This window comes from Tenebrio molitor, chromosome 3 (assembly GCF_963966145.1).
Source record: "Tenebrio molitor chromosome 3, icTenMoli1.1, whole genome shotgun sequence".
NCBI lineage: Eukaryota > Metazoa > Arthropoda > Insecta > Coleoptera > Tenebrionidae > Tenebrio > Tenebrio molitor.
The window spans coordinates 21,371,661-21,384,781 of record NC_091048.1 but is presented as its reverse complement, the minus strand read 5'-3'; positions in this window follow the sequence as shown (position 1 = coordinate 21,384,781).

Genomic DNA, 13,121 nt, shown 5'->3' with positions numbered 1-13,121 from the left:
TTCAAGTAAAAACAAATTTCAAAGTAATGTATGGAACTAATTTAGGTTCGAAGCTACAAAATTTCAATTTAGACACTTGCGTCAGGAAATTCTGTTAAAATAACCTTGAAGAAGTAAAAAAAATAAAACAGCAACATGAACTATAGCTATAGCTCCATAATTTTCTTTATACACGAAATACAGGGTATTTCACGAGTGACAATGAGCCCGACGGAATTGAAAATGCAACGCTCAACGGCAGAAGCATTTTCATTACATTTGCTATAAATTAGGATCGTGTTTGTTTTCCCATCGTTCGAATACATTTTAATCGTCGTATTTTAACTTTTTCGTAGTTGTAACACATAAAATTATTGGAAGCAAAGCCATCATGGATTCATAATTTCATTTTAAAACAATACCATATTTAAAATGGCCAGGTTAACTTTGGAAATGTATTGTGGGTTGCATTTTCAATTCTGCCGGGCTCATTATCACTCGTGAAATACCATAATTATTAAACTCAGATCTCTACCTTTCTTCTTTCTTTCCATTAATATCCATAATTTGAAGTAATTGAAATTGTTAGTGGTAAATGTCAACTTTTTCATTTTGAATTGAATTCTACTGAATTTCACTGGAAAAGTTACGTGAACAGTAATATTATTTGTTATCGTATGGTATTGAAAGTGTCATTGTTGTTTAAGTCTCCTGGGTAAAATAGAATTAATTTTAAAAATCAGAATCTTTTATAACTCTAGTAGCGTGTACCGCGATAAGGAGATGTCAGTCAAACGAAATTACCCGGAAAACGCCATTGAAATTGACTGAGATGTTTTTAAAATATAAAATGTTTAATGAATTTAATTTACGTAAGAGTAAGTGGAAATTTTGTGTAGGTAATATCAATAAAAAACATTAAATCATTTCTAACAGAAGGTAATGAATACTTGACTAAAATAATTGTGTAAGAACATTTTAGAGACAATGCTGATGTTCTTAAAATTTAAATCATAAGTCTACTAATCGATATTTTGCCAAGCAATATTCATTTCCATATCAAGCTTATCTTAAAAATATTGCATGCAATATGTAAAGGTGAAATGTGAAGTTCATTACGGCAATAAACAAAAACATTTGGTAAGAACCATGTTTTCTCATTTTTTTAAACAGTAGGGATGCTAATTCTCACAACAAGAAATATCATTAATTGTTGTAAACAACTAGGTTGACGGTTGTTCTGCATGTTCCTTGGTTATTATTCTTGCTGCTTCCTCTTTTTTGTAATAATTTTCACGTCAAGCTGGTCTAATTCCTGACCCTTTTGTGGTTTGTTAAGTTTGTCCTTCTTATTGAACTGTTATTATTGAACAGAAATTGCACCCTAGCAAGACATTCTCATTTACATATTTGTGATTGCCGAAACAACTCTTATAAAAAGTTCTAAGTAAGTAGTAACTGAATTTTGCAAAAAGATATGAATCGAAACACCAAAATCGTTTCTGTTAGAACCTCGGTGATAACTAAATTCTCTAAATGAAATTAACACTTTTTGTATAGTGGCGGCCGGGGAACTTAAATCACTCTGGGCTGTATTCAAATAAAACTGTAATGGTTATCATTATAAAGATTTACGATAGGGCCAAATTTTTGCCTGTCACCACCTGCAAACAAAACCCTTCTTAAATCGTTCCTTCTAAGAACACAGGTATTCAAAGAAATCGGCCCCTGTCGTAAATCTTTATAATGATAACCATTACAGATTTATTTAAATACAGCCCATAGTAATTTAAGTCATTCCCATTTTCCCCGGCCGCCACTATATTAGGTTAGGTTGTTTTCAGTTTAACGTTAAATTTTCTGAATAGGTACGGTCGATTGACAAATAAAACTGGGACACTTAAAATTTAATCTATGTAAATCGGACTATTGAATTGTCAATACACAGGCTGATTCACGTAGCCCGTTCATTAGAAACTTTTTGATTTGAAAATCATATTATTATGAAAATTGGTAGTTGACTATAATCGACTACTCCAAGTTCACATGAAATATTTTCAAAATGGCGGCACTTCCGGAAATACCGGAAATCGATGCCATCTTTGTTTTTTTAAATGGATAGGCCCCATTTTGACTCCACATTTCGATTCTACGTTAACTTTTGAGTTTAGTAAGTCTTTTTGTCAATACTTATCTGTTATCGTTTTTGACCTATGTCATCTTTTTTGCAAAAAAGTGAGGTTGCAGGGCTTCATTAAAAAATTTATAATTACTGAACCATCAGAAATAAATAATTTATTTTTACTTTACTGACTTGCCAAAGATTTGGCTGCATTTTTGCGCTATCAACGACATTTTTTTTATGTTTCATACGCCTACTGCAATTTTTTAAAATTGATGATCAAAAAATGTCGAAAACTTCATTTTTTTAAATGACAACTACCGTTTCTGATACTAGATGTAAATGTAAAATTAAATTTTAAGGCCACCTTTATTAACATTATGTATCCCTATTTGCCGCCGTTTAGGCGTAATTTCAATTTTTGAATAAAATATTCTTTTTTATAAACAATTGTTTTATTTAAATTTTTATTCAAAAATGGCATTGCAATAAATATTAGATAACAACAAAACAATAAAAAATAAGCAAATTAACAAAACAATATTTTAACGTTAATGATTTCATTGAAAATATTTTTTTGTTAATTTGCTTATTTTTTATTATTTCGTGGTTATCTACTGTTTATTGCATGTGATTTTTGAATAAAAATTCAAATAAAACAATTGTTTGATAAAAAAAAAGAATATTTTACTCAAAAAATCGAAATTACGCCAAAACGGCTGGGAATAGGCATACACAATGTTAATAAAAGTAGGCTTAGAATTAAATTTTACATTTATATCTAGTGTCACAAATGGTGGTTGCCATTTAAAAAAATAAAGTTTTTGACATTATTTATTTATTATCAATTTTGAAAAATTTTAGTAGGCGTATGAAACATAAAAAAAATTTCACTAATGGTGGAAAAGATCGGCCAGGTCTTTAGGAATTCAACTAAAAAAAATCAGTTATTTATTTCCGATGGTTCAAGAGTTATAAATTTGTTAATGAAGCCCTGCAACCTCGCTTTTTTGCAAAAAAGATGACATAGGTCAAAAACGATGACAGATAAGTGTTGACAAAAAGACGTTCTGAACTCAAAATTTAACGTAGAATCGAAATGTGAAGTCAAAATGAGGCCTTTCCATTTAAAAAAATAAAGATGGCGTCGATTTCCGGTATTTCCGGAAGTGCCACCATTTTGAAAATATTTCATTTGAACTTGGAGTAGTCGATTATAGTCAACTACCAATTTTCATATTAATATGATTTAGGGAAATCAGAAAGTTTCTAATGAACGGGCTACGTGAATCACCCTGTATTTGTCAGTGTCTATACAAATATGTCATACCAAAGTTAACCTATTTGTGATAAAGCCGTAATTAAACGATGCAAATTTGTAAATTTTGACTTATGTGATTGTCATTTTTGTCCCAGTTTTATTTGTCCATCGACTGTACATTGTTGTCGGATCTCTTAAATCTGGTATGTCCTTTTTAAAATGGAAGTAGCATCGTTTAATGGAATTTTTTTATTGTAAAAAAGTATTTTGGCAATTTTGATTAGGTAGATATTTTTTCATGCTATGTTGGTAACTATAAATGATGACATTTATTTGATTCAAAATAAAATTCATTCGCTTTGAATTTCGTTCATATTGTTTTATTAGCAGCACGTTTCATTTATTTATTGGTTCTTATTATTTTTACTTAAACATGCCCAGAAAAACAAGACACTTAATAAACATTTAACCTCAAAATTACAAGTCACCTCAAATTTTACACTAGGCAGCGTTGCCGATAGTAATTATCATCGAGGAAAATGCGACCTTGGTGGTTTTTAAATTTTTGAATGGACTTTAAATATCCTCACATGTTCTCTATCGAATTAAGGTCAGGTCAGGTCAGGTCCGTGTGCACACTGCACAGACCAGTTATCCTGCCTATCCCCATTCGGCAAAAGTGGTGTCACTGATGTGTCATCTTCGAAAATCCTGATATAAACGTCCGCGATAAGATGATATTCCACATGCAGCAGTATCCCAGGATGAACAGTAGAAGTCCATGGCCACATGTTTACCGAAAAATGTTCACTTCTTTCCGTCTTTTCAACAGATCGCTCTTCATAGCGGATATTCCATAACCTATAGACCCTTAATCGGCCATTGGGGGACGAAAGACTGAAAGACTTTTTCGTCCGAGAAAAAATAACCCTACTCCAGGGAGCATCATTTTGAATCAGATGATTTCGAACGCCACTTGGTCGCAGACGCCAACGCGCCGTCCAAACGGACCCCGGGAAATTCGACGAATTTACAGCATCAACAGCGGTGGTGAATGGATTGTCTTGCACCATATTTATTAAGACATCGTCTTCATTTGGCGTAGAAACTAACCGCCCTACAAAGCCTGGCAGCCTTTCCAATCTATCCGTCTGCCTCCATTTTTTTTATTATTGAATTTAGTATACTTTTTGGAATACCCAATATTTCCGAAATTCATCTGGGGGACATTCCCCTTTGCACCAACATTACAACTCTCACTTTGTTAAAATACGCAACTGCATGCATATTGTGACAGTTTATTTTCAAGTTCGGTCAAGCTCTACTCATATTTGGTAGATAATAATAAAATGAATTATTATGATATGACATTTATGACACTAAAGCTTAGACTACATTGTTTTTTTTTTACAATGTAATGACATAAATTGCTGGCCGAAATTCCGTGCTCCCCTTTCTACAGTCACGACCATGGAATTTCGTCAGTCGTTGTCATTCAACTGACATTATGACATGGATGTTAAAAACGTTACTGGTGGAATTGTGATTTTTATTGTGCGTGACAGAATTTCTGTCACAAAAATTTTGAATATCAGTCATAATAACAATAAAGCTTAGGCTTAGGCTACACAAGTTTTTTTGAATTGATAGTAAAATAACTGACGAAATTCCGTGGCCGTAACTGTACTATTCCGGAGACGGATTCATTGGTGTCATTAATGAATGACAATTATTAAAAATCACTTTTTTGTTCGACACTGTCAGAATTTGAGAATTTTCTCCTGTGTGAATGGATTTTGATAAATGTCACAACTTGTCAAAACGAAACGTCAAGCTAATTTTAAAGATTTTAAGCGATTTGGAGCCTTTAAGGGGCTCGTCGAACAAAAAAACGTTGTATTCAACTCGTTCGTGTGTAAATTGGCCCACTCATGCCAAAAAAGGCCCAATTTACACACGAACGAGTTGAATAAACTACTATTGAAGTTTTTCTTGTGACATCAAAAAAGCAGAGAAATGGCATTATCGAGTCAAAAGTACAAGAGAAAAAATCCAGTGGATATTAAAGCGTGCAGAAATTAAGTTTCGAAAAGCGAACATAGCCTATCCATAATATTGCAATTCACGTTTTAAGAAACTTTTTTTTTACCATATTGACCAAATAATTGAAATGGTTTGCTAAAAGGTTTTTTATTAAAAATTCTTTTCATCACGATACTTGGAATAAGTATTTTAACAACTTCCATTCGTAAGCTCTTCTTAAACTGTTTTTTTTTTTAATTAGTGCTAGTGTGCTTTTGATAAGGTATTTTTTGTAATACATACAGTGCATTCACTTTTGTTTTAGACCAGAGTAGGGTATGGAATTTTGGCGAGTTGTATGGTAGGACTGTGGCTGAATGAGAATATACATCATGTACAAGGAGGTTAAAGTTACTTTAACCTCCTTGATCATGTATAATATTTGAGGTTACACTTTCTTGTCAAAATTCATGACCATGTAGCCAAGCATTATCATTTTCCAATTAACTACATAGTTTCGAGGACTCAATAATGTGTGTATTTAGTGATAAATGTAAATATTGCACAAATTTAAAACTAATTTACCTTAATACTTAATAATAATGTCAAATTTGACACTGGCACTTCGAACAATTTTGATTTTGTTATTTTGACATAGCACCAATACCAACATTTAAAAAAATTAAAATAGCCTACTCTGGTCTAAAACAAAAATGAATCTATTATACTCTCGTGTCAAAAATGGATTACTCCCTAGAATTCGAACTTTAGGGAAATAACGTTTTTCATGTTGTGTGTAACTAGAATTTTCAAAAGTTGTTTTGAATGTCTAAGGTTGGTTACTTTGAATTGAGAGATTAAATCCAAATAAATATGCCGCCAATTGATTGTGAAACGAAAAATCATCTATTACTTAGCGAGAAATTAGTCATTTGCAACTGTTACAATTAATTTGCTGTCTTACATTTTTGGGATATCTTTTGTTTGTCACCAGAAACCACATAGCCTCCAACCTAACCAAATTTATGGCAACCTAGTAACGAATATCCGTAAATCCTAGGGAGTAATCCATTTTTGACACGAGAGTAATTATCACAACATTGATTTGTGGGTGGGCGTTTCTTTTCATATGTATGTAGATAAAAAAACAGCTCAAGGTAGGTCAAAAATAAATTTAACAGCAATAAACTGAAAGTTATTTCCCGACGCATCCACCTTTTTAAAACAAAACAACAATGTAAACAGCTTCCGTTTACCCTTGCTTTATTTTTTTTAATAACAATAGTACAGGGTTATTCTAAATGATTGTAGTCGAAGTAGGCCATGCCCATGTTATTACATTTTTGCCGCTTTCATGTGAACTGTCAGTTTTGTCGCTGTCACTGTCATTTTTAGGTGAAAAGTGCGGTGATGAGATTTTTATTTATTTTTGTTAAATTAACGATTGAATCCAGAAATATTGAGTTGTTTTGCACCCAATTTGACTCCCGTGTGTGCTCACTTAATCACATCATTTTGATGTTTTTTGATGTGGAGCGGCAACCATAAATTTTACATTGAGTTTTCACGCCTACTTCGACTACAATCATTTAGAATAACCCTGTAGTATACAGGGTGATGAAAAAAAAGTGCCCACGACTGAAACTTAAATGTCCTTTTCTGTCGAAGTATTGTGAAAATCAACACAAAAATGGTCTAAAAACATTCTTTTAAAAATTAAACAGCTTTCCTAACAGTACAAATTGGCAATATTGCACTTTTTTTTCTAAAAAATATTATATTCACGTACTTCGCCGTATCTAAGAAACCAATGCTGATAACAGATTCTGTCACCTGCATAAAAATAAAGCTGTCATGTGGATATGAAACAAAATTTTAATTTACAATAAATTGAACAAAAAGTTAAATGTTTCAATTAAATCTTATAATAGCTGATCGAAATTTCTCCCACCAACTTCAATGCACAATGCTGCTCTTCGAACAATGTTCTCTTGAACCCTTTGAAGCATAGGAACATTTATGGTATTAACTGCTGCATTGATTCTTTCTGTTAATTCCTCTAAGTTAGCAATCGGCGTAGCATATACAAAATTTTGGAGGTGACCCCAGAGGAAGAAATCACAAGGATTAAGGTCAGGTGACCGGGGGGGCCAAGCAATCGCGCCACCTCTACCAATCCATCTATTTGGATAAGTCTCGTCACACCAATCCTGTACTATCCTACCAAAATGTGGAGGGGCACCATCCATTTGTAGCCACATTTGCCTCAAAATTGCAAGGGGCAAATCTTCAAGCAAAACTTGAAAGTCATTTTGTAAAAATTGTAGAAAATTTTCTGCATTCACTCTGGCAGGTAGCGTAAAAGGTCCTACGAGGTTATTATCAATGACCCCAGCCCACAAATTAATTCCGAAGCGGTGCTGATGTGCACGAGGATGCACAGCGAAAGGATTTTCAGTTGCCCAGATATGATTATTATGTTGATTAAAAATGCCGTCTTGAGAAAAATATGATTCATCTGTCCATAAAATGTTTGGAATAAACCTAGGATCGATTCTGTGACGTCCAAGTAGCCATTCACAAAATTCTACTCTGAGGGGATAATCACCTGGACGAAGAGCTTGCACTTTAACATAGTGATAAGGATGATAATGTTCGTCAGCCAGGATACCTTGTACCGTGCGATAGTCTACGTGAAACTCTCGCGCCAATCCTCGTATACTTCGTCCTGGCGCATTTTCAATTGCTTCCAAAATAGCTTCCTCCAAAGCTGGTGTTGGAACTTCACGAGGCCTTCCAGGATTTACATAAAGAGGCATTATTTCCTTAGCATCTGGATGACGTCGTTGAGGGTACAGTCTTGCATAGTCTCTTGCTGCTTCAGATGCGTTATCATTTGATGCACCCAAGCAGAGTAACATGTCTACATATTCGTTAAAATTGTATGCCATTTTTCCAGACTTTTTGGAAAATTGACAGGTTAAATTTGACAAAACCATTAATATTAAAAATTGAATTATTGTTGCTATCGTTTTCAAAAATTACATGTTTCTGTATCTTAGGAGCTTTGCAATGTTGTAACATTGACGAATTTTCTTTGGACCCAAGAAATGGTACTCTAACATCTTTAATAACGTTGGTTCCGATAGACTTTTTGCATTTTTTACTTAAGAACATTATCAACTCGACCAAAATCTAGACTTCAACAATAAAATTATTAGTAAACGGTTAATCATATAGATTTCTATTGTCTAAAAAGGAAATCTTATATCTTGGCGAAGAGTGGACAAAATTAATTTTGGATTTCGAATTCGTGTTTAGTTAAAAATACTTTATAACGTGCAGGTTAGCACGGGCACTTTTTTTTCATCACCCTGTATAAAATGTTACTTCTGGACCAGGATGTTTGGCATATGCAAAAATCGTTGAAAAACGACCAAAAACTCAGGATTGATGGTCGTGCCGTGCCGATGATTCTCCTAGATGATATAAGCTGTCGTGAAAGAGAATAAAAACGGGGAATGTTTGTGCTTTTTTTTTCATTAACCCGGTAAACAGAAATTTTAAGAACCTTATAGGAATTTCATTTTTTTATTTTCTGTTTTTTATAGATTTCTTCATTACACCTTTTTTTTTCACCGTTTCTTCAACGGTTCCATCCGGAACCGTTGGTATGGAATTAAAAATTCAGAGTCCGGAGTGGGGCACCCTAATTTCAAAAGGATGAAAAAGAATTTTGGAGTATTTAAAAATGAAGGACTTTGACCTCCTTTTCAATTATTGTTATAATTTTTTACACTTAATTTTCAATTATTTTTACTAGTTTTTTTTTTATGTGCAGAAATAAAAAAGTCATTTTGGGGTGATGAAAACCGAGTGAATTGAATAAGAATTTTGGCTTTTTTTCGGTTGTTTCGGATTTTGTAAGGTTTTTTGAGTGCTTTCGAGGTAATTTTGTTTGCCCAATTTTTGGTGGTCTATAGATATTGGGGTCCTTTTCGGTTGTTTCATGCCCTTGTCTGGTGGTTTTTGATTGTTTTTCAATCATTTTTGCATATGCCAAACATCCTGGTCCAGAAGTAACATTTTACACAGTACCTACTAAGTACTAATTACGTTATATAGATTAAATTTATTAGCAGAGTTATTGTTAAATTATGCGCATGTGCTTTTCACACTGATAAGTGATAATACAATAATTTATGGTAACTTTGAGTCATCAACTACGTTATCTGAATATAAATGTGACATTACCTTAAAGTTAATATTTCTTTTTACATCCAGAACTTTCGATGTCTTCTTTCAGAAATGAAGTACAAAAAATTGTTTATTAATAATACCTATAATAATACCTTTTATTACGGGAACCCCCTTTACATCAAATAGTTATAATTAAAAAAAAAAACAATCAATCAAAAGTAATTAATACAATTCATATCAACTATATTAAAAAAAATATATTTTGATAATTACCATAATTCATAAAATTCCCTGATAGTGAATTATTCCTTTAGAAATATTTATTATTATTATGCATTCCTAGCGGTAAAATTAAATTCAAGTCGAGAACAATCTAGATCGTGTAGAGAAAAACCGGGCTAAAGGGCCGGCACGGACTGTGAACTGAAATAATTAGAATGTGAGAAAAGGTGTTTTGAATTTATTATTACTTTAAGTAGTTTTAGGTCAACTATTTACATAAAAAAGCAATTTTCCTGCAAATTTATTAAGTAAGGGCGACTAAGACTGAAGACTATTAATCGATTAAATAGAAGTCATAATTTTCCGGAATAATATGGCGAAAATGGAAACCTCACGAGGTGTGACATACATACACATTTAGGTACTTAGATATTCACTTGGTTGCTTAAATTTTTAAATGTTCCGTTACCCACAAATTTATTCACAAAATAATCACCTCCCATAAAGTGTAACTGTTGAGATAATTTCTTTCAGCAATAATTTTGTAAATTCGCATGTTTTATTTGCTGAAACCCACGTTCTCGTGGGATTATCAGATCGGTTGCAAATGCCAATATACATTATTACCTTGAGAACAAATTATTATTCCCTATAACCACAGCAGATATTGGAAAAATCCAATTTTAGTTTCAAGGATGATTTATTTAAATGTGTCCACAGCTTATCAAAAATACCCATGATCACAGATTCCAACCGAGATAAGCGAGCGCCACCCCACAAACATTAACCTTGAAGCAGATTTCATTATGCTGTTACGATTTCCTAAGGATATTTCGTTTATCTAAATCACCATCTAAAATTACAGTGGTGCGCAAATTTGTTGATAGAATGAGTTGTTCAGAAGTTAAGCTGGGCATTGAATAATGCGGTTCACGCCTATAATCCATCTCATAAAAGCTGCCTAAGCTTTCATCACTTTGATTAATGATGCGTCATCTCACTCGTATCGATCACTTCAGGAATATGTATAGTGTGTCGAAAAATTGAGGAGAGCTTAAAAATCTGGGTCAAGAATTTAATTACAAGCGATTAAAATTTACAAGCTATCATTATTTTAGTCAACATTGGTCATAAAGATATTTATCGGTTGTAATTATCCCTTGTCGGTAAATAAGCAATATAAATTTTTTGTACTTAATTGATTGAAGGAATTCTTACAGAATATTAATTTAGAAATAGCACTGTAACACGAAATAAAAAAATTAACGGTAATATTCTACTAACGGCGTAATTAAATTTCCCCAGAAAACATTGTAGAATTAAACATATTTTTGCTTCTCAAGTTAAATAAAATTTGATTCTTCACACGCTTTAAATTTTTGCCTAAAATCATCATAAATATCACGAACATGTTCGTTTTCACGTGCTGGTGTTTATTAAAAATGAATTTCAAAATAATTATCAAAGTGACTTGATTAAATTTTGTTTAAGCATGTTTTTCTAATTAACTATTATACCTGCTGTGATTGCTAAGTATGTATTCTGCATGAATAAATAAATTCTTTTGACACGTCTTTTAGGGTGTAATATGAGTGGTTGAAAATAAAAAAGTAAAGTAGGTAATAAAGATATGCCACATGCAAAGCGTGGGGGAAGCGGAAGTCGCATATGAGACAAACACGAAAATGTAGAGTTTATTCAGAATTAATTAAAAAAAAATGAAAGCACTAACCCCTTGCGCTGGTATTTCGTACTACCAGGCACATCATTCAAAATTTTGTGTTAAATGTGATATTCAAATATTTACTCTCGTGTCAAAAATGGATTACTCCCTAGAATTCGAACTTTTAGGGAAATAACGTTTTTCATGTTGTGTGTAACTAGAATTTTCAAAAGTTATTTTGAATGCCTAAGGTTGGTTACTTTGAATTGAGAGATTAAATCCCGTGGAGGGAGTCTTTTCTCCCTCCACGTTAAATCCAAATAAATATGCCGCCAGTAACCAAAATTGATTGTGAAACGAAAAATCATCTAGGTATCACTTAGCGAGAAATTAGTCATTTGCAACTGTTACAATTAATTTGCTGTCTTACATTTTTGGGATATCTTTTGTTTGTCACCAGAAACCAAATAGCCTCCAACCCAACCAAATTTATGGCAACTTAGTAACGAATATCCCTAAATCCTAAGGAGTAATCCATTTTTGACACGAGAGTATGATTAATAGCATCATCGTAACAGGGTAGAAGAATCATGTGAAACGAAAAACATTAACATTCGTTAATTTTGTTTTTTGAAAATCGTAATGAAAGTAGCACTTTGTTAAACGAAAAATATCGTTTTTTTTTCACTCATTTGCTTGATTAACTCGGGCTACGGTCTCGTTAATCAAACTGCAAATTCATGAAAAAAAGTAGGTATGACCTAAGTAGAAGTAGTTGTACTTAGACAATGGTATGACTTTCATAACTAGTTGCACAAATTAACTAAGTATTAAAAAATTGAAGCGTTAAAAACGATCAGACAATAGAAGTACTACAGAGACGTCATAACTACCTAAACAGAAAATATAAAATCAAATACTGATTTGGTTTGGGATTATTTAAATTATTTATGTATTTTTGTTGTTCCAATCAGATTTATAACTTACTTAATTCCAATGTTATTAGAAAGAACAATTTTACAAAACGTGTTCAATTTTACTAAGGTAAAATCCTCTTCTACATAACTACTAAGGAAAAATGAAGTTTAAAAAAACATAAATCGTATAAAAATAAAACAAAAAAATTAATACTGTAAAAAATGTAGTTAAACAAGTAATTTGACGAGTTTGTGTGTAAATTGGACCTTTTTTGGCACGCGTGGGCTATTTTAAAACGCGAGTGAAACGAACGTTTTAAAACGTTCGTTTCACTCGCGTTTTAAAATAGCCCACGCGTGCCAAAAAAGGCCCAATTTACACACGAACGAGTTGAATACAACGTTTTTTTGTTCGACGAGCCCCTTAAAGGCTCCAAATCGTTTAAAACCTTTAAAATTAGGTTGACGTTTCGTTTTGACAAGTTGTGACATTTATGAAAATCCGTTCGCATAGGAGAAAATTCTCAAATTCTGACAGTGTCGAACAAAAAATATTTTTAGTGCAAGTATATCGGATCGAATAACATCAACAGAGCCAAATCACTCCCGGACATTTTTCTACTACACTTGTGCAGAAAGATTATGATTATGTTTGTGCTTTGTGAAAGGTAACATTGGTAACATAAACATTGAATCACGTCGATCAATGTATTAATTTTTTTGAATTTTTCGACA